General features: G+C 40.6%; 1 pseudogene; it reads left to right on the top strand.

Moving 5' to 3' along the window:
• Window positions 1–22451: 22451 nt before the first annotated feature.
• LOC133060422 (glyceraldehyde-3-phosphate dehydrogenase-like) lies at window positions 22452–23468 on the top strand (annotated as a pseudogene).
• The last annotated feature ends 446 nt before the right edge of the window (window positions 23469–23914 follow it).

Genomic DNA, 23914 nt, shown 5'->3' with positions numbered 1-23914 from the left:
GTTGCTGAAATATTCCTCAGGGCTTTTCATACTGGGTTAGACCAGTAGGGAAAATTATGTTTCAGGAACTCTGAGCAAGAGCAGATCTCCAATTATTTCTCAAGCAGATTAAAAAAAGTAACCCTAGATTGTTAATATGAAATATGGCATTTATATATATATATATATATATATATATATATACACATATATATACTGAATTAAAAACCAGTTTGGTGGAAAACTAAGTAGTGGAAATAATGTTTCTGACCTTAGTATTCCAATATTTATCTCAAACATTTAGATTTTAATTTTATTTAAAATAAACATTTTGTTTGCATTTATGACTATCATTCAATGATTTTCATAGTTCAAGACATATATTTACAATGATAATTATAGGTGTTGCTCCCCCGAGGTGGGAAATGGCAACCCACTCCAGTATTCCTGTCTGGAAAATTCCATGGACGGAGGAGCCTGATGGCTTATCGTTCACAGGATTGGAAAGAGCTGAGTGACTGATTGGAAAGAGACATGACTGAGTGACTGAGCACACATGCACAAAGTAAGATAAAAATATACAATTGTAATATATTAATTTTGATATATTCAAGATGACTATAATAGAATATAACTTCCTTGATTAGGTTATGATATATGGCTTCAAAAGAGATCACTCAAGTGGGCCAAGTTAATAATAAATTTTTAAAATCTACATGAAGGAGTCAGAAAGAAGAATACTGAGGTCCAGTGTACTAGGAAGAATCACTGTACCATTGTTGGCTTAAAAATGGAAAGAGCCATGTGGCAAATAATTCAGGTGGCCTCTAGGAACTGACAGCCAGCAAGCAAATAGGGATCTGTCATACACTCACAAAAGATGACTTCCTCCAACAAGACTGAAGATGGAAGTCATCCTCATATTCCTGCATCGTCAGTCCTGAGCACTGTAGCTGGCACATTATGGGCTGAGCATCTCATTTATTTAGTGAACGAATGAATGAACAAATGGATGACTGAACAAACTGTGGCCAAACCTTTCCTTTTCACAGAGCACTGATAAAACCCTTAGGAGACTACCATGTTCATATTCAGTCCTTATAACTTAAAATACAATTTCATGAAACTGGATAGAAACTATAACAAAGCTGTGTGCATAGATTCCACCACACTGGATGAAGAGCATTTTGACAATGCCATGCATTTGGGGGCTGAGCTGTTAATGCAATAAAAATGCTGTAGTTTCTTGGCTTCACTCACTGTAGATCTTTGTTTCTCCCTCCTTGGGAATCTCTCTGCTTGTCTTCTGTCTCCCTCTTATTTATATTCTGCTTTTTACCTTTATTTCTATCTCACAAAAACTGCTGACAGTTTTCTCATGGGTTAGCTAAGAAATAAATACAAGCTATCTTTCTGTTATCAAATTCATAATGGCTATTACTTGTAGAACTGATGGCAACAAAATAGAACTGACAGTGACAAAAACAGCTTATAGTTGAATTTGTTCTTGGCTAGAAAATTGATGGCAAAATTAAATCTTCTTGACAAAATTTAGATGTGCAAAATTTGATCTGGGAAAATTGAACTTCATAGAAAGAAAAAACTCAAAATGGCAGAAGCCATAACTGTTAAAATTGGATATGGCCAAAAAAAAAAAAAAACAAAAAAAAAACCAAACTGATTTAAAAAACATTTTTATAAAATTTCCAAAGAAAAGGATTGATGTTGACCCAGTAATATCAATAAAACAAAAACAATGACAAAATAAAAGCATTTACATTATTTGATCAAGGGAGGATATGGCTGGAGGAACTCAATATATCTTAAAGTACAGGAAAGGTGATTTATTGTACCAAAGAATGGACAGATTTTCTCTTTTTCCACTGACATAAAATGGGGAGTTTAGAAAGAACTTCCTGTGGAAAGTGGACTGGGAGGCCCTAAAAAGCATTACCAGCAGGCAGAATGGTGAGGGAGAGGAGGTTGGGAGGGTAGAGTATAGGTGTGTGTGTGTGTGTGTGTGTGTGTGTGTGTGTGTGTGTTAGGGGAGTGCTGGGAAGACCTCTCTGAAGTTTCTGGAAGAAAGTATTGCGGAGAATTATCATTCTGAGGTGGTTTAAGTACATTTCTTTCTGACTGAAGACATAAAGATGAATGGGGAATTTTGGCACTCTGGAATATTCCTTTAGGCTCATATTTCTATGATTCTATGACTTTAAAAAATTCTATTTTACTCTTTGGTGAGAAAGTAAAATTATGCTATTTAGGAAACAGAACTATATAGCCTTATTGAGAGGTCACTTTATATCTTAGTACTCAAAATTTTTAGTTTTATTTAAATGTTTTAAAAATTATCATACTCTTATGACCTAGGTCTTGCAATGCTACTATCTTTTAGGAATCAGTTTTATGTATGTGGAATTTTGTGAATAAATTGGTCATTGTGATGACTATTAAGGACATTGGCTTAAATTTAGGAACAATAGAAGTTTTCCTCCAAAGGGGAAATAATGTCAGGATTAAGGAAGTGAAAATGATTCATTGTGATAGCAAAAGTGTAATGCTGGTTTTATGAGAGAAAACATATAGGGCATGCAGGTGAAGAATCTTTGATGAGAGCCTTATACAGGGTAACAAAAGGATGAAAATTATGTGACTTGTTGTTGCACTGATTTCTAGGGCTATAACCTGTAATAAAGGATTGTACCATAAAGATGGAGAGAGAGACTGAGTGGAAAGGAAGTTCCCCTTGAGCACACCGGAGGATTGGGAGTGGTTCTCATTGGGACAGGGAGGTTGTTAGTGTGAATGAAAGACAAGATGGCAGCTGTCAACAACAGGCTGAGACTGCCCTCCCCGATGAGTGGGAGAGCTACTCTGACTCTGCTTGCAGTGTGTGTGCATCCTGTGGGATGCAATAATTATAAAGAAGGGGCCAGGACATGCAAGAAAAAAGAAGCAAAGAAATGTAGTAAGTGGAGGGAAGCTGTAGATTAAAGAGAACTTGAAAGTGAATTCTAGGTTGTTTCCAAGTCACTGAGTTCATTGAGATCTTGGGAAATGCTAGGAGATTGAATATAGCAGTGAGTGCGGCTGCACGGTGCTGGAGCAGTGGCTGTGTGGCACTGAAGTGACTGTGAGGAGATACCCCATGTCCAAGGGCAGATAAACCCCAGCAAGATGGTAGGAGGGGCAAAATTGCATTTAGAATCAAACTCCATTCCTGCCAGAGATGCTCAGAGGGCTCAAACAAACCTTGTGTGCACCAGGACCCAGAGACCCCCACAGAGACTGAGACAGAACTGTGTTTGAGTGTCTCCTATGGAGGGACGGGTCAGCAGTGGCCTGCCACAGGGGCAGGGGTCTGGGTGCAGCAGACCTGGGTATGGCATAAGCCCTCTTGGAGGAGGTTGTCATTAACTCCACTATAGAGCTGCCAGAACTTACACTGGGACTGGGAAACAGACTCCTGGAGGACACAAACAGAACCTTGTGTGCACTGGGACCCAGGAGAAAGAAGCAGTGACCCCACAAGAGACTGACCCAGACTTGCCTGTGAGTGTCCAGGAGTCTCCGGTGGAGGTGTGGGTAGGCAGTGGCCTGCTGCAGGGTTGGGGGCGCTGAGTGTAGCAGTGTGTGCATGGGACCTTTTGAAGGAGGTTGCCATTATCTTCATTACCTCCACCATAGTCTGACCCCAGGTAAATAACAGGGTAAATAAACTATAAAGAGGTAAATAAACTATAAACATCCAAGTACTGTAGGGCCACCCAAGACGGACGGGTCATGGTGGAGAGTTCTGACAAAATGTGGTCCACTGGAGAAGGGAATGGCAAACCACTTCAGTATTCTTGCCTTGAGAACCCCATGAACAATATGAGAAGGCAGAAAGATAGCACACTGAAAGATGAACTCCCCAGGTTGGTAGGTGCCCAGTATGCTACTGGAGATCAGTGGAGAAATAACTCCAGAAAGAATAAAGAGATGGAGCCAAAGCAAAAACAAACATCCAGTTGTGGATATGACTGGTGATGGAAGTAAAGTTAGAGGGTGTAAAGAGCAATATTGCATAGGAACCTGGAATGTTAGGTCCATGAATCAAGGCAAATTGGAAGTGGTCAAACAGGAGATGGCAAGATTGAATGTCAGCATTTTAGGAATCAGCAAACTAAAATGGACTGGAATGAGTGAATTGAACTCAGATGACCATTATATCTACTATTGTGGGAAGGAATCCCTTAGAAGAAATGGAGTAGCCAACATAGTCAACAAAAGAGTCTGAAATGCATTACTTGGATGCAATCTCAAAAACAAAAGAGTGATCTCTCTTCATTTCCATGACAAACCATTCAATATCACAGTAATCCAAGTCTATGCCCTGACCAATAATGCTGAAGAAGCTGAAGTTGAACAGTTCTATGAAGACCTATAAGACCTTCTAGAATTAACACCTCAAAAAGATGTCCTTTTCATTATAGGGGACTGGAATGCAAAAGTAGGAAGTCAAGAAATACCTGGAGTAACAGGCAAATTTGGCCTTGGAGTACAGAATGAAGCAGGGCAAAGGCTAATAAAGTCTTGCCAAGAAAACACACTGGTCATAGCAAACACCCTCTTCCAACAACACAAGAGAAGACTCTACACATGTACATCCCTAGATGGTCAATATCAAAGTCAGATTGATTATATTCTTTGCAGCCAAAGATGGAGAAGCTCTATACAGTCAACAAAAACAAGACTGGGAGCTGACTGTGGCTCATATAATGTACTACTTATTGCCACATTCAGACTTAAATTGAAGAAAGTGGAAAAAACCACTAGACCATTCAGGTACGACCTAAATCAAATCCCTTACAATTATACAGTGGAAGGGAGAAATAAATTCAAGGGATTAGATCTTATAGACAGAGTCCTTGAAGAATTATGGATGGAAGTTCATGACATTGTGCAGGAGACAGGGATCAAGACCATTCCCAAGAGAAAGAAATGCAAACAGGCAAAATGGTTGTCTGAGAAGGGCTTACAAATACCTGTGAAAAGAAAAGAAGCTAAAGGCAAAGGAGATAAAGATATATCTATTTGAATGAGGCATTCCAAAGAATAACACAGAGAGATAAGAAAGCCTTCCTCAGTGATTGATGCAAAGAAATACAGGAAAACAATAGAATGGGAAAGACTAGAGATCTCTTTAAGAAAATTAGAGATACCAAGGGAACATTTCATGGGCACAATAAAGGACAGAAAAGATCACTTTTCATTCCAATCTCAAAGAAAGACTACGCCAAAGAATGCTCAAACTACTGCACAATTGCACTCATCTCACACACTAGTAAAGTAATGCTCAAAATTCTCCAACCCAGACTTCAACAGTATGTGAACCGAGAATTTCCAGATATTCAAGCTGGATTTAGAAAAGGCAGAGGAACAAGAAATTAAATTGCCAACAACCGTTGGATCATCAAAAAAGCAAGAGAGTTCTAGAAAAACATCTATTTCTGCTTAATTGACTATGCCAAAGCCTTTGACTGTGTGGATCACAAAAAACTGTGGAAAATTCTTCAAGAGATGGGAATACCAGACCACCTGAACTGCCTGTTGAGAAATCTGTATGCAGGTCAGGAAGCAATATTTAGAATTGGACATGGAACAACAGACTGGTTCCAAATCAGGAAAGGAGTAAGTCAAGGGTGTATATTGTCACCCTGCTTATTTAACTTATATGCAGAGTACATTATGAGAAACGCTGGGCTGGATGAAGCACAAGCTGAAATCAAGATTGCCAGGAGAAATATCAATAACCTCAGATATGCAGAGGAAACCACCCTTATGGCAGAAAACGGAGAAGCACTAAAGAGCCTCTTGAGGAAAGCGAAAGAGGAGAGGGAAAAATTTGGCTTAAAACTCAACATTTAGAAAACTAAGATCATGGCATTGGGTCCCATCTCTTCATGGCAAATAGATGGGGAAACAGTGGGAACTGAGAGACATTTTTTTGGGTTCCAAAATCACTGCAGATGGTGATTGCAGCCATGAAATTAAAAGACGCTTGCTCCTTGGAAGGAAAGTTATGACCAACCTAGACAGCATAGTAAAAAGCAGAGACATTACTTTGCCAACAAAGGTCCATCTAGTCAAGGCTATGGTTTTTCCAGTGGTCATGTATGAATGTGAGGGTTGGACTATGAAGAAAGCTGAGCACAGAAGAATTGCTGCTTTTGACCTGTGGCATTGGAGAAGACTCTTGAGAGTCCCTTGGACTGCAAAGAGATCCAACCAGTCCATCCTAAAGGAAATCAATCATGAATATTCATTGGAAGGACTGATGCTGAAACTGAAACTCCAATACTTTGGCCACCTGATGCGAAGAGCTGACTCATTTGAAAAGACCCTGATGCTGGGAAAGATTGAAGGCGAGAGGAGAAGGGGACAACAGAGGATGAGATGGTTGGATGGCATCACCAACTCAATTGATGTGAGTTTGAATAAACTCCGGGAGTTGGTGATGGACAGGGAGGCCTGGCATGTTGCAGTCCATGGGGTTGCAAAGAGTCAGATATGACTGAGCAACTGAACTGACTGTTTGCACCCTAAATAAATCTCTCAGAAAAGTAATAATAAGCCATCATTGTTATGGGTGATGTTAATAGATTTTTCATACTAAAGTGTCAGAAATTCTAAGCTACTGTTGGCCATTTCTTGGTCTAATGTTAAGTACAGATGATTTATTTCTTCACTATAACTTTGTGGTAAGAGTATTTGTCTTGAATCTCAAATGATGCAAAAGAATGGAATATGTGCCACCTGTTCATATTCTGTGGAACAGATTACTTAGGGGAAATTACTAAACTTTGCACAAGCTGTGGTACCATACTAGTGAGGTAATGAATATTTTTCTCTTTGCTTATCTCAAAAAATAGTTACTTAAAAAAAAAACAGCCAACTATTGTGATGATGCTGCTGGTAGACAGGAAGTTTCCCAGGAATAGATTAAACTATTAGTTCTATTTGTTCTGAATTATTATGAAGGCAATATGAATATATATAGCATATATACATATATGTATAATTTTTTGCTTCCACATGGTTCTACTTAGTTTCTTATAATAATTAGTAAAGAAGATGAATGTTTATTTTTCTGTTTTTACAAATTAAAGGATGGTGATGATGATTTTATTTTGAAAGACAAAATTGAATGGATTAGACTTTTTATTTGATAAAAGTGTTATTTAGACCTCAAGATCATAACCATGACCTTGTCTGTCTGGTGGTGATACCGTTTTCCAGGTAAAGTATCAACACTGCAAGTTCAAGCTCCTATTTTGACAGTTTGTGTCTTGGCATTTCTTTTCTTCAGTAGTCTTTGACTAATTAGAGTTTGATCTGGAGGAAAAAATAGAGAATTGACCTTAAACAAGGTGCTTTAGTGAGATATATTCTTGTAATCATGCATCAAGCAGAGGCCTGGCATAGTAAGCTAGTTTTGCACATTTGGACAGTAGGCTGCTAAAAGGTTAGTTTATTATGGACACCTTAACTAGAGGTGAATTTCCAAGCTATTTATATTGGTCAGATTAAATTGCCTTATCTTACTTCTTGCTGAATAGACTTTTTCCTTATCTGTAGATAGTTTGAAGATAGAGTGTCTTTTTGCATATGAAAAACAGTGTTGAAAGCCAATTTAATATTGATAGGATTATGGCCTCTGAATATTTTTAACACCTACAGAGCCGTATATGGATTTCCTGTTGTCTTTCCTGGAACACTATTCTTGGGATATTTCAGCTCGAATGAAAGTTTTGCCACCAATTTTGCTCCTGAAACACAAGAAAAGATGAACAGACGTCTGCTGCATTAAAAAGGACACAGGCATGCATTAAATCCCTTATGTCTTACTTTTTAATGATGCAATTGTGAATTATGTTCTTGTTGCATTTGTAATTAGAGGCTGCGGCAGATGGTGAAGACTTATTTTAAAGTGATGTGTCTATTAAAATAAGCCACACTGCCGAATGATTGTTCACTGTAACAGCATCTTTACGCCCCTAAAACACTCCGATTCTTTGTTGATGTGCAGTTGATTACCACAGCTGATTACATATGTGCACATATTTGCTCAGAAATGTATCAGGGATATTTGATATGTGTAATACTTTATTTGAAAGTGTGTGTTATCACAATTATAGATAATGAAGCTTTCAATGAATTATTCAGTCACCGTCTACAAAGGGAATGTACTGATTTCCCTTTTCAATAAAATTAGGCATGAATCTCTCTAAACTATTGAGGCTAATTCTCTCTACACAGTGAGAGAAGCCTTGAATGGGAGTTTCTGAGTGTTGTAAGATTCTCTATGAACATTCTTTTAGAAAACAGTTTCATTTGGGGTGAACTCAGTCCGTGGATAGTGATGATATCTCAGGCTAAGAGTAGGAATGGAGAGAGCTAAGTACAGGGTGAGGGCCAGGTGGAAATGGAATAAAGTAAGCAGTCAACTGGATGATATGCATTAGAATACGTTAGGCTGTGATAACAAAAAACACCTAAATCTTAACTGCCTGACAACAGCAAAGATTCATTTCTCTTTCTGGTTGTTTGTCTACCTGGATCATAAAAGGGGCTCGCTCTACTTATCATAGTGCATAAGGATCAGACTGATGGAAGCTACGTCTCAACACAGGCTTCCACAATCACCTTGCTAATGGTAAAAGGATGTGGTGGCTTACACAGTAGCTTTTAAGACTTTGTTCTGGAAGAGTCACATGATACTTCCACTCATATTTAATTGGCCAGAGCAAGTCATAAAAGTAAACCTAACATTAAGAGAACAGAGACATGACATCCTACTGTGTGCCTGAAGTGCTTGGTCAATAACAATCACGATCACTTCCTGGTGTATATTTCCAAAGCCTTCTGTAAGGCTCTGTGCTGAGATAGTTACTCTATCTGGCTACTTTGACTATCCCATTCCTCATTCTGGTCCAGAAATGTCATCAGTTAGGCTCTTTTGTTTTCAATAATGTGTATAAAGACTTTTTGAAAAGAATGTGTGTTACCTGGAGGGGCAGAGAAGTCCTTCAGTTTAACATTTCCTAACCTTTGTTCTCTTGAGAGATGTTAGTGCAGAAATAAGCACTCTGTGGTCAGTTGAGTCTGGAAATTTTGGGGTAATCGATGGCTCAGTGGGTAAAGAATTTGCCCACAGTGCAGGAGACACAGGAGACCCAGGTTCAATCCCTGGGTCGGGAATATCCCCTGGAGGAGGAAAATGGCAATCCACTCCAATATTCTTGCCTAAAAAAATCCCATGGACAGAGGAGCCTGACAGGCTACAGTCCATAGGGTTGCAAAGAGTCAGACATGACTTAGTGACTAAGCACAAACAAGTATGTACACACACACACAACCTGTGTTCTCTTGAGAGATGCTAATGCAGAAACAAACAATCCATAGTTAATTGAGTTGGGAAATGTTGGGGTAAGTTATATAAATTTCTTTACTTCTCAGAGCCCTTCATATGTTGATGTGAATATCTGTTGATATTCACATTGAATTGAATATTTCTCAATTCTATAGGATCTTTTTTTGTGGATCTTCCCAAGGGATGGTATTTTGTGGAAACACATATTGAGCAATGCTATTCAGGTCTCTCCATTGGGTATCAGGTTTGGTCATCATTTTAGCTCTGGGTTGGTGAACACATCAAGATGCTGTAGGATGGTGCACCTGGAAACGGCATGGAAGCTCCACATCGCCCCACTCCCATACCTTTCTTTATTTAATTCTTCCATTTGATTATTCCTGACCTGTACCCTTTATAAAGTCAGCAAGCATAAGTATTTTCCTGAGTTTTCTAAGCTGTTTCAGCAAATTATCAAATCCAAGGTAGGGGTTGTGGGAACCCTAGATTTATTGCAATTGGTCTGGAGTCCTGGTGGTCAAGGGCTTCCCTGGTGGCTCAGCTGGTGAAGAATCCACCTACAATATGGGAGACCTGGGTTTGATCCCTGGATTCGGAAGATCCCCTGGAGAAGGGAATGGCTACCCACTCCAGTATTCTGGCCTGGAGAATTCCATGGACTATCCATGGGGTCACAAAGAGTCACACAGCTGAGCGACTTTCACTTTCACTGGTGGTCAAGGACTTGTGATTGGCATCTGAAGTGAGGGCCATAATGTGGAACTGAGCTCCTTTAACTCATGGGATCTGCTGTTAACTCCAGGAAGATAGGGTCAGAATTTACTAAATTGTAGGACACCTGGTTGATGTCTGGAGAATTGTTGATGGTTATCACCCGGAAGTTACAGAGAGATGCCATAGTCTTATCTCCTCCTCCAGTCCTTACCTTCTCTCTAGCCTGGAAAGGAAAGCTTGTGACTTTGAAGGATGTAGGGCAGAGGGGAAATTTTGTGATAGGAAAATACGTGTCTCACATGAAAACATGAATCAACATGAGAGGACTGGCAGTCCTAGGGTGAAGAGACCTCAAGAGCCATGATTCCATACCCAAGAGGCAGTTATCATCTTTTTCTGCAATTAAGCAATATATATATATGTGTATGTGTATATATGTATATAAAATATTACATGTATAATATATATATGTAAACTGAAATAAAACATATATAGTGATATATATACTATCTAGAACAGGGCACTTTTTAATATTATTATTAAGTTATTACAATAATAATAATGATTAAAAATAACTAACAGTTCTGAATACTTTATAAGTATTTTTAGCCCTGCATTAGGTGTATGGCATGGATTGCCTCAGTTTTTTTTTTTTAAAAAAACCCTATGAGAAGTGATTACTATAATTATTCCATTTTATAGATTAATGTAATCAGATTCAGATAGATTAACATATTTGTCCAAAGACATACAATAATAAGAAGCAAACTTAGGATTAGATGAACCTAGGCAGTTTCACCATATTTTCAACCATTGGACCGGTATAACAAATATTGCTTAAATTTGTTTGTGTTTTATAGTATTTAAAGCCATTTTGTGTAGACTATCACACCAACACTGTTAGTCAGATGTCATATCTCCATTTTTTAGAGAAAAGGAAATTGAGTCTCAAAGAGTTTGTCAAATCTTATATTAAAAACAAGCAACTTGAATTCTGGTCCATTCTTTTCCTATTATATATTTTGTTTCTTCCCACTTTTATTTTCTCTAGCTCTATCCCTTTTAGTTGGATTTTCCTCTTCCTATTCCCTTTATGTTACAATATGGATTTGCAGCATGAGAACAACGAGGAAGTAGTTTCTTGAGTTAGTTACTAAAATGTCCAGAGAAATATTAATACAAACTGGAAAAGGATGTATCTGGGCATCTTAGCCCAAAATAAATGAATGAAAATCCTACTGCATTCCATTCAGCTTAACAATTCTTCACCTAATACACTGAATGTGTCACGTCTTTGAGACCATCAAAGAATGTGTAACACACACACATACATGGGCACACACACACACCTATAAGTTTCAACAATCCAGAGGTCACAAATCCTGTGCAATGAGTGTTACAGAGAACTTGAACAGCCAAGCTCACTGTACTCATGTACCCTCTGTTGTCTTGTAACTTCCCTTTCATTACTCCTTTTTCAAGAAATAAAAACAGAGAGGCAGATAGGGCTACAGGGAAATGGGACTGAGAGGAGGAAATCATGGAAAAGTGTGAAGAAGATGGGCTGTTGACGTGCAGGACCATGGTCCATGGAGTGGAATTTTAGCTTGCTCTAACCATTGTAGGCCACGTGCTCATGTGTGCTGGAGAGAACTTCATGGAGCCATAGATAATGGCTGTCTTGAGTGTAACAGTGAGCAGCTGTCTTTTTGCTCAAATAACGACATGAGAGAGAGAGCCGTGGAATTTCAGCATTTACCACCAATGTTTAACGCAGGGTTAAGTGGCAGCTGGTTGTCGTCCAGGCTCAGGAAATGTGTGGGTGGCAGGATAGCACTGGTGAGCACAGAAAAGCTGGGACATTCAAGCAACCGAAGACCCTGAATGCCTTACAGCTATGGCGCATCCTTTCCTTTAAGTAATGAAGTTGTCCTTTTATAATAAACTGAATTAAACATTGAAAAATTATCTTAGAAATGACATACCCAGGGTCATAAACCATTAGATGATTTTGAAGATGTGTTTTGTCTAAGTTGATCAATATTTGTAAAAAATTGATTTCAAATGCTTAATTTAGTATGCATGCATTCTCTAGGAGTTGGTTTCTTTTTTTTTTGTCCTAGAGATACTTGGTGTAAGCTTATGGCTTTCTAGAAATTTGTGAGGCTTTTCTTGGTGGTAAGGGGTGCTCCATAGGTGGGTTCTTTCATAATATTAGTGTTTAGAAAAATAATTAATCTGCTTTTATTTGAGGCTGAAATGAATAACTTCAGATATTAAAGATACCTGTACCTTCATGAAGAGAAATTGTCAAACTGCTAATTTAACTGGGAATGCTGAGGTTGGTGGGACTTTTGTAAGACTGAAGTAGCTGTCAACCAGGCTGTGTTCTTCAAGACAACGGCCACTGAGATTTCCTTAGAGATGATTTGTCAGGATGGCCTGTTAGCTAATAGGAAGAAGGTAACCAGATATAGCTGAATCTGTATGTTGAGTCTGGTGATCTTTATTTTAGTTTTGGCTTTGCCAGTAACACTATGTCACCTTGTGAAAATTGCTGATGATCTCTGATTTTGGTTCATCATCTGGAAAATGTGGAAATTGGTAAGATGATCTCCAATGCCCTGTCTAGCTTTAAAATTTTCTGATGCCGGAATATGGTTTGTCCATCAATGAAAAGTCAGTGAGCTGACCTTGGAAATTGCTTCATGCTAGTTAATCTCTTTCATCCTCATACTAGAAAATGATCAGTAAAATGGTTTCATATTGTAAATCATGAATATATTTTCTCAGAACCCCTCCTCCACTGCCTTATAAAAACCAATGCATTTGTGTCTGAGACGAGACAAAAAACAAATACTTCCATCAAGTTAACTCTTGAGATTGAGGTTGCTGTGTGAGTAACCTGTTTGGTAACTTATTTCTAAGAGGTTGGGGAGCAAAAAGGGGAAGTGGGATTGAGAACCTTTTTCACTTTTGTGATGGTTTGAAAAGCAGTTCTACTAGGGAATCACATTGATCGGCACACACAAACAAACAAAAAAAATGATCCATTTTGGCTATTGTATTTTAAAGCCCCTAGTGGAATTCTGACATCTGTGATGATGAGAGCCACTGAGCCTAATCTTTGTCTAAGTTAACCTTGATGCCTCTTTGGCCCCCTCCTATACCTTCCCCATCCCCTTCGCTTATTTCCCATTCACTGAAGTTTTGAATTTGTTTCTAGTTGTCCCCTCAGCTGGCTCTGGTCCACTCTCAGACAGTCAGGCAGTCTCAAGCCTCCTTGGTGTTTGGGTTAGTTTTGATGGGGTGCCAAGAATTCATTCCAAAAGACACACACTTTCATGTTTTCCTTCTGTGGCAAATGGGTCAGGTCAGAGACTCAGAATAAACAAATCTATGAGTGTCTCATTTGCTAATCCCGGAATCTTATTTCCCATTCACTGGACATTTTTTCTAGATGGCCATGACTTCTAGCGCTGAAACAATTACTGGAATTAAACAGGATTTCTTTGCTCTATGTGGTGACCACATGCTCTTGATTTTCCTAAATTTTCAAATTAGTATACTTTTTATTCTTGCTTAGAAAGATGACTGATGATTTGCTTAATGTAAAAATAAAGAGAACTTAATTGTACAGCATGGGGATACATCTCATGTCTGATAGAAAAAATTCCCCTGTTAGGTGATGTCACTGCATTGTGGTTTGAGAGACTGAGATTCCTATACTTAGAAGCCCATGTCTTTTTTTTTTTTTTTAATTGGAGGCTAATTGCTTTACAATATTGTGGTGGTTTTTGCCATACATTGACATGAATCAGCCATGGATGTACATGTGTTCCCCATCCTGAACTCCCCTCCCACCTCCCATCCCTCACGGTCATCCCAGTGCACCAGCCCTGAGCACCCTGTCTCATGCATTGAACCGGGACTGGCGATTTATTTCACATATGATAATATACATGTTTCAATGCTATTCTCTCAAATCATCCCACCCTCGCTTTCTCCCACAGAGTCCAAAAGTCTGTTCTTTACATCTGTGTCTCTTTTGCTGTCTCGTATATAGGGTCATTGTTACCACCTTTCTAAATTCCAGATATATGTGTTAATATACTGCATTGGTGTTTTTCTTTCTGACTTACATTGCTCTGTATAATAGGCTCCAGTTTCATCCACCTCATTAGAACTGCTTCAAATGCATTCTTTTTAAGAGCTGAGTAATATTCCATTGTGTTTATGTACCATAGCTTTCTTATCCATTCGTCTGCTGATGGGCATCTAGGTTGCTTCCATGTCCTGGCTATCATAAACAGTGCTGCGATGAACATTGGGGTGCACGTGTCTCTTTCCGATCTGGTTTCCTCGGTGTGTATGCCCAGAAGTGGGATCGCTCGGTTGTATGGCAGTTTTATTTCCAGTTTTTTAAGAAATCTCCACACTGTTCTCCATAGTGGCTGTACTAGTTTGCATTCCCACCAACAGTGTAAGAGGGTTCCCTTTTCTCCACACCCTCTCCAGCATTTATTGTGTGTAGACTTTTTTTTAAAATTATTTTTATTTTTATTTTTTCCAGTGGGTTTTGTCATACATTGATATGAATCAGCCATGGATTTACATGTATTCCCAATCCCGATCCCCCCTCCCACCTCCCTCTCCACCCGACTCCTCTGGGTCTTCCCAGTGCACCAGGCCGGAGCACTTGTCTCGTGCATCCCACCTGGGCTGGTGATCTGTTTCACCATAGATAGCATACATGCTGTTCTTTTGAAATATCCCACCCTCACATTCTCCCACAAAGTTCAAAAGTCTGTTCTGTATTTCTGTGTCTCTTTTTCTGTTCTGCATATAGGGTTATCGTTATCACCTTTCTAAATTCCATATACATGTGTCAGTATGCTGTAATGTTCTTTATCTTTCTGGCTTACTTCACTCTGTATAAGGGGCTCCAGCTTCATCCATCTCATTAGGACTGGTTCAAATGAATTCTTTTTAATGGCTGAGTAATATTCCATGAAACAAAGAGAGAAAAACCAAATTAACAAAATTAGAAATGAAAATGGAGAGATCACAACAGACAACACTGAAATACAAAGGATCATAAGAGACTACTACCAGCAGCTCTATGCCAATAAAATGGACAACTTGGATGAAATGGACAAATTCTTAGAAAAGTATGACTTTCCAAAACTGAACCAGGAAGAAATAGAAGATCTTAACAGACCCATCACAAGCAAGGAAATCGAAACTGTCATCAAAAATCTTCCAGCAAACAAAAGCCCAGGACCAGATGGCTTCACAGCTGAATTCTACCAAAAATTTAGAGAAGAGCTAACACCTATCTTACTCAAACTCTTCCAGAAAATTGCAGAAGAAGGTAAGCTTCCAAACTCATTCTATGAGGCCACCATCACCCTAATTCCAAAACCAGACAAAGATGCCACAAAAAAAGAAAACTACAGGCCAATATCACTGATGAACATAGATGCAAAAATCCTTAACAAAATTCTAGCAAACAGAATCCAACAACATATTAAAAAAATCATACACCATGACCAAGTGGGCTTTATCCCAGGAATGCAAGGATTCTTTAATATCCGCAAATCAATCAATGTAATACACCACATTAACAAATTGAAAGATAAAAACCATATGATTATCTCAATAGATGCAGAGAAAGCCTTTGACAAAATTCAACACTCATTTATGATTAAAACTCTCCAAAAAGCAGGAATAGAAGGAACATACCTCAACATAATAAAAGCTATATATGACAAACCCACAGCAAGCATCACCCTCAATGGTGAAAAATTGAAGGCATTTCCCCTGAAATCAGGAACAAGACAAGGGTGCCCACTCTCACCACTACTATTCAACATAGTGTGTAGACTTTTTGATAGCAGCCATTCTGACTGGCGTGAGATGGTACCTCATTGTGGTTTTGATTTGCATTTCTCTGATAATGAGTGATGTTGAGAATCTTTTCATGTGTTTGTTAGCCATCTGTATGTCTTCTTTGGAGAAATGTCTGTTTAGTTCTTTGGCCTATTTTTTGACTGGATCACTTATTTTTCTGGAATTGAGCTGCAGGAGTTGCTTGTATATTTTTGAGATTAATTCTTTATCAGTTGCTTCATTTGCTATTATTTTCTCCCATTCTGAAGGCTGTTTTTTCACCTTGCTTATAGTTTCCTTCATTGTGCCAACGCTTTTAAGTTTCATTAGGTCCCATTTGTTTATTTTTGCTTTTATTTCGATTACTCTGGGAGGTGGGTCATAGAGGATCCTGCTATGATTTACATCAGAGAGTGTTTTCCTCTAGGAGTTTTATAGTTTCTGGTCTTACATTTAGATCTTTAATCCATTTTGAGTTTATTTTTGTGTATGGTGTTAGAAAGTGTTCTAGTTTCATTCTTTTACAAGTGGTTGACCAGTTTTCCTAGCACCACTTTTTAAAGAGATTGTCTTTTCTGCATTGTATATTCTTGCCTCCTTTGTCAAAGATAAGGTGTCCATAGGTTCATGGATTTATCTCTGGGCTTTCTATTCTGTTCCATTGATGTATATTTCTGTCTTTGTGCCAATACCATACTGCAGACCCATGTCTTGATAGCAGAAAAGATGATTCAAGTGGGATAAAAAAAAAATTAGGAATTAGTATGGTATAACAATGTGGTTTGCATGTGTCCATCAGAACTAAACCAAAGACAACAGCAAAAGCTCAGTCAGTTGTGTTCACTTCATACATGTGGATTAGTGGCTGAAATTAGGTGATGAACTCAACTGTGTTGAGCATGTTATTAACTGAATTTCTGTGTCTCTGGGTGCCCCTGATCTACCCACTTAGGCCCAGACAGACTGGCTGGTGCTATAAGTTTATGGCCCTGCAGTGCTCAGTGCTGGAGGCTGAGGAAGTTCGGAGCATAGTAAGGCGCCTTGTGTGAGGAGTGTATGGTGGAGACTCTATGAGGAGGCACTCGACACTCATACTCACAACACGGGACTCATACAAAATACTCACTCATAAAGACACAGTAAAACAACCCAACCTAACCCAGAGTCAGATGAATGCACAGCTGCTCAGGGGGGCTGCTAAGTAACTGCAGTAGAGTCAGGTAGAAATTTCCAGAAAGGTTTCTCCATAGAGGTGACCCTGACGAAGGCTTTGGGAGATGAAGGGTGCATGGCAGAGTCGTGGGGGTGGGTTCTGGGAAAGAATGGGGAAGCACAGGCAGGACCAACCAGCTTGGAGTAGCTAAGTGGAGAATGGGAACTTGACTTCTGAAGGAAGTGAAGGCATTGGGGAAAGGCTTGGTAAGGCAGAGAAGGAGGATGAAATCCTGTGATGGAGATCTTCTTGAGGAGCCAATTTAAATCAATTGGGTTTCCCTGGTGGCTCAGATGGTAAAGAATCTGCCTGCAATGTGGGAGACTTGAGTTTGATCCCTGGGTCAGGAAGAGCCCCTGGAGAAGGGAATGGTAACCCACTCCAGTACTCTTGCCTGGAAAATTCCATGGACAGAGGAGCCCAGTAGGCTACACTCCATGGGGTCCCAAAGAGCCTGATATTTTCAAGGGCTGGCTAACTTACTTTCTTGTCTGAGAAGATGGAGGAAGAGAGGGGAATGGGTAAAACATCTCCTAGCCCAGAGGCAAGTCAGGCACACCTGATAAAATCAGATTCATGCTTTCCCTTTGCTTGCTTCTGGGATGCTTTTTTAGCATCCAGTCATACTCTCTGATACTAAAATCCTAATTACTCATTTGTTTCCTCACTTCCTTTTCTAAACCCTGCCTAAGGATTAGAACCTGCAGCCAGAGTCAGTCCTCACAAGGTGGAATTAGAAGCAGGTCAGGAGTCATGGGGGTAGGTTCTCTCCAGTCCTTTCATCTCGGTATGAGGACTCTCAGTCTTTGGCAGACAGATTAGCCTGAAGCTGGCTGCCTGTTCCCAGGGGCATGTCTGCCTGCAGTGACTTGCTCTGGAAGACTCTTTTGGGACCAACACACCAGTTCCCATACCTGAACCCACTCATCTCACCCTCCAGGAGAGGGAGAGGGCGTGTTTCCCTTGTACTGACACAGAGAATGGGATTCTTTTCCTTCTGAGTAAACAATTCTGCACTGCAGAGGGTGGGGACAGATTAAAACCAAAAGCCTGGGATTAGGCTGTTTGTCTAGCACCTGCCTCCCCAGGGTGAGCTCACAGCTCTTAATGACACCCTTCCAGCCCAGTCTGGCTCACCTTCTTTGGAACCCTGGATAATGCTTGACATCCTCTCTGCTCTGTTGCAGCTGGGAATTCACCTTTTTTTTGTTTTTCCTGCCAGTTAAAGTCAGACGGAATCTCTGTAAGATCCCTAGATAAGACCTGTGTAGATCTGTCAGTCATTAATCTGCATGCGATTGATGCATGCTTTTCATTTCTAATTAGACCTGTTTGTTGGAGAAGAACAGATAAAACCAACTCTCACTTTTTAATGCTGTGGGAGCTAGTGACAAGGTAGACTCCATTTTCTACTTTATAGTTAGTTTTAACATTCAAACTATAAATATGAATTACTTTTCTGTCTGACTCCTCTGATGTAGGTTATTGTTATGCTAATTCAGGTGTATGTCTTCCTGGACCTTATAAGTATATAAATCTTGTGTTCTTTTGAACAAATTGGCTGGTTAATCCTTTAATCAGTTATTGAGAGATTGCTACAAGCACAGAGCAAAGGCCAGAGCTCTAAGCTTAGCAATTTGAAGGTCATCATTGTTATGCATTTGGTGCTTCTGCTTTGTTTCTTCTTTTTTCTTCTATTAAATAGGAAAGTTAGCCTAATCCTACCGCAAGCATTTTCCTTTAAAGTGGAAAGATGGAACCAGGGGAGGAGAAGGAGATTCCAGTGATTCAAACAATAGTTAATGCTGCTGATGGGAGCCATTTCTCATCTTTTCTTTTTCTCCCCCAGCTGCCCCCACCGTCTCTTTTCTCTTAGGTATTTTCTGAGAATGGATAACTGTCTCAGCAGGTTGGCTGTATTTGTCATCTAACTTTTCTGTTTTCTCAACAAAGTATTTATATGTATTCTATAGATAACCTTTTGTTAGCACAAGTAAGACGTTCTTCCTTGATGTGTCCCTGGGAATGTTTGTTGAGACTCCATCAATTGCTGAGAAATAATAGGTTAAATTCAAACACATCATTCATTGACAACTGTTTTGGCTTCAATGGGGGGAGGTTAAATTTGTGTGGACAATTAATGTTGCCAGTAGAAGCATGAGGAGATGATTTACCATCAGATTCTTTGTGTGTAGAGGTTTTGGCTTGAACCCTGGGCTACCTGGCTTGATAGTGAACCTATAGCCAGTCATGCCCCAGACACTTGTCCTAGCTCATTTCCATAGGATGCATTCTGAATTGATTTATAAAGACTATGTCCATATTTTCGATCCCCTAGCCGACCAAGATGATGCCAAAGGTGATCTTGGCAGCTGCTAGGATTGTCCTTCTATCTTCCATTCCCTCCTTGGAGTTCTTCTGCCAGGATGGTGGACTGGGTGTGACTGGGGCTTGGCCTTCCCAGGCAAAAGTCACAGGAGTTCTGGCCTCTAAAGGAATTCTTCAACCCTTTGCTCTCTCGAAAGAAGCTGGTGTGAGGAAAACCTCAGAGCCTCTGACTGAGTCAGGAGATCCCTGTGGGGTCATCCCCAAGTCAGTGCCACATTGGATGCCAAAACTTGGCCTTTGTGCACTGGTGCCGAATGGAATCTGAGACTGAGTTTTGGGTGAAGTAGAAAAGAAGAGCTTTATTGTTTTCCAGGCTAAGGGGGATATAGTGGGTTAATGCCCTCAAAAGTGTTTGTCCCAACCCAGAGAGATTTGGTGAAGAGTTTTATAGCAATGCTTCAAGGGTGGGTTGCTGATAAGGATCAGTGTGTCCAGGGACTACAGTCCTTTAATCTGGTCTCAGATGTTCCCCTGATAAGCTTCTGTGGTTCTCAAGGTTATCAAACTGTGACCTTCTCTCTGGAATGAAAAATGTTTCATCAAGGAGTTAACATCTTCCATTTGTTGGGGGTTTTGTTCTACAGAAGAGTTCAATGATATTGCTATGTATATCCCTTGAAGTGGAATAACGATGCTGCCCCAAGGCCACACTATTGTTTTTTGACTGCAGCTCCTTTGTTCCTGCTTCCCCTCCTTTCTTTGATTAGCAACTATTTGAACCTGCTGTGAAAGTGTTGCACTTAATATGCCAGCAAATTTGGAAAACTCAGCAGTGGCCACAGGACTGGAAAAGGTCAGTTTTCATTCCAATCCCAAAGAAAGGCAATGCCAAAGAATACTCAAACTACTACACAATTGCACTCATCTCACACGCTAGTAAAGCAAAGCTCAAAATTCTCCAAGCTAGGATTCAAAAAAACATGAACCGTGAACTTCCAGATGTTCAGCCTGGTTTTGGAAAAGGCAGAGGAACCAGAGATCAAATTGCTAACATCCACTGAATCATCAAAAAAGCAAGAGAGTTCCAGAAAGACATCTATTTCTGCTTAATTGACTATGCCAAAGCCTTTGACTGTGTGGATCACAACAAACTGTGGAAAATTCTTCAAGAGATGGGAATACCAGACCACCTGACCTGCCTGTTGAGAAATCTGTATGCAGGTCAGGAAGCAATAGTTAGAATTGGACATGGAACAACAGACTGGTTCCAAATCAGGAAAGGAGTACATCAAGGCTGTATATTGTCACCGTGCTTATTTAACTTACATGCAGAATACATCATGAGAAATGCTGGAGTGGATGAAGCACAAGCTGAAATTAAGATTGCCGAGAGAAATATCAATAACCTCAGATATGCAGATAACACCACCCTTAGGGCAGAAAGTATTATGGTAAGAAGAACTCACCCTTATGGTAAGAAGAACTAAAGAGCCTCTTGATGAAAGTGAAAGAGGAGAGTGAAAAAGTTGGCTTAAAGCTCAACATTCAGAAAACTAAGATCTTGGCATCCGGTCCCATCACTTCATGGCAAATAGATGGGGAAACAGTGGAAACAGAGGCTGACTTTATTTTTCTGGGCTCCAAAATCACTGCAGATGGTGATTGCAGCCATGAAATTAAAAGACGCTTACTCCTTGGAAGGAAAGTTATGACCAAACTAGATAGCATATTGAAAAGCAGAGACATTACTTTGCAACAAAGGTCTGTCTAGTCAAAGCTATGGTTTTTCCAGTAGTCATGTATGGATGTTAGAGTTGGACTATAAAGAAAGCTGAGCGCAGAAGAATTGATGCTCTTGAACTGTGGTGCTGGAAAAGACTCTTGAGAGTCCCTTTGACTGCAAGGAGATCCAACCAGTCCATCCTAAAGGAAATCAGTCCTGAAATATTCATTTGAAGGACTGATGCTGAAGCTGAAACTCTAATACTTTGGCCACCTGATGTGAAGAGCTGACTCATTTGAAAAGACCCTGATGCTGGGAAAGATTGAAGGTGAGAGGAAAAGGGGACGGCAGAGGATGATATGGTTGGATGGCATCACTGACTCAATGGACATGAGTTTGAGTAAACTCCAGGAGTTGGTGATAGACAGGGAGGCCTGTCATGCTTCAGTCCATGGGGTTGCAAAGAGTCAGACATGATTGAGCGACTGAACTGAACTGAACCTGCCCCTTAGAACTCAGAGAAAGTCATGGAGCCTAAGCCAATTTCCTACAAACAAGAAAATGGGGACACATAAAGACTTCTGTGCCCAGCAGCCTCACAGGGTCCTGCTCAGTTTCAAAGACATATCATTTTATAGCCTCTCTTCTACCTAGGCCTCATTCAACAGAGCCCAGTGAGGGCCTTTTGGGGGATGCTCATCCAGTGAAGCAACCCACTCCAGTACTCTTGCCTGGAAAATCCCATGGGCCGAGGAGCCTGGCAGGCTGCAGTCCATGGGGTCGCTAGGAGTCGGACTCGATTGAACGACTTCACTTTCCCTTTTCGCTTTCATGCATTGGAGAAGGAAATGGCAACCCACTCCAGTGTTCTTGCCTGGTGAATCCCAGGGACAGGGGAGCCTGGTGGGCTGCCATCTATGGGATTGCACAGGGTCAGACATGACTGAAGCGACTTAGCAGCAGCAGCAGCAGCATCCAGTGAAAGTCCCAGTAGGAACAGTGACAAGAGGATGCAATGACCTGGTTCCACTTGGACAAATGAAATAAAATGGACGGAGTGATAGAAATCCAGATCCTAATCTCACTAACTTCAAAGTAGAAAAATTCTTTGCATCTCTCTGCTCCTCCCCATTTGACAGAGAGCCACATCTTCCATGCTATGTCAGCCGCATCCCTGAAAGAAGATGGTGAAAGTCAGAGTGAATGGATTTGGCTGTATCAGGCACCTGATCATTAGATCTGCTTTTAACCTGGCAAAGTAGACATCATCACCATCAGTGACCCCATCATTGACCTTAACTACATGGTCTACACGTTCCAGTATGATTCTATCCATGGCAATTTCCATGGCACAGTCAAGGCTGAGAATGGGAAGCTCATCATTATTGGAAAGGCCATCACCATCTTCCAAGAGTGAGATATCACCAACATCAAATGGGATGATGCTGGTGCTGAGTATGTGGTGGAGTCCACTCATATCTTCACTACCATGGAGAAGGCTGGGACTCACTTGAAGGGTGGAACCAAGAGGGTCATCACCTCTGCCTTTTGCCGATGCCCCCATGTTTGTGATGGGTGTGAACCATGAGAATTATGACAACTTCCTCAAGATTGTCAGCAGTGCCTCCTGCACCACCAACTGCTTGTCCACCCCACCCCCCACCCCCCTGGCCAAGGTCATCCATGACCACTTTGGCATGGTGGAGAGATTCATGACCACAGTCCATGCCATCACTGCCACCCAGAAGACTATGGATGGTTCCTCTGAAACTGTGGTGTGGTGGCCAAGGGATTGCCGAAAAAGTCATCCCTGCTTCTATTGGCACTGCCAAGGTCATGGGCAAGGTCATCTCTGAGCTGAACGGAAAACTCATGAGCATGTCCTTCCATGTCCCCACCCCCAACATGTTGGTTGTGGATCTCACCTGCTGCCTGGAGATACCTGCCAAGTATGATGAGGTCAAGAAGGTGATGAAGCAGGTGTCAGAGGGCTGCCTCAAGGGCATTCTGGGCTACACTGAGGACTGGGCTACACTTTCTCCTGTGACTTCAACAGTGATAGTCACTCTTCTACCTTTGATGCTGGGGCTGGCATTGCCCTCAATGACCACTTTGTCAAGCTCATTTCCTGCTACAGCAATGAATCTGGCTGCAGAAACAGAGTGATGGACCTCATGGTCCACATGGCCGCCAAGGAGTAAGAGTCCCTGGACCACAAGCCCTAGCAAGAGCATGAAAGGAAGAGAGAGGTCCTCAACTCCTGGGGAGTCCTTGCCCCACCTTGATCCTCCAGCACACTGAGAAATCTTCCAAGCCCCACATGGTTTCCATCCCAGACCTCTTGAGGAAGGCGAGGGGTTAGGGAACCCTACCTTGTTGTGTATCTTCAATAAAGTACCCTTTACCCCCCAAAAAAGAAGAAAATAAAAGGAAGAAAAATTCTTTCCAAACTTTCCATGGAGTTGGGTCAGGATTCAAATCAGAATTGGAAGCGTGAATAGAATTTACATACAAAAGATGTTTGAAATCTTTGTGGTCCTGAGAGTTTCAAATTTTTCTTCTTAAAGAGTTGTTATCTAGAAATCTGTCTAAAATCAAATCTGCCTGGCCTGGTGTCTTCCAGTGGCCCTTGTCACACACCGGGCCA

This window comes from Dama dama, chromosome 8 (genome assembly GCF_033118175.1).
Source record: "Dama dama isolate Ldn47 chromosome 8, ASM3311817v1, whole genome shotgun sequence".
NCBI lineage: Eukaryota > Metazoa > Chordata > Mammalia > Artiodactyla > Cervidae > Dama > Dama dama.
The sequence above is the reverse complement of the archived record's forward strand: the minus strand, read 5'-3'. Positions and strand labels throughout refer to the sequence as shown.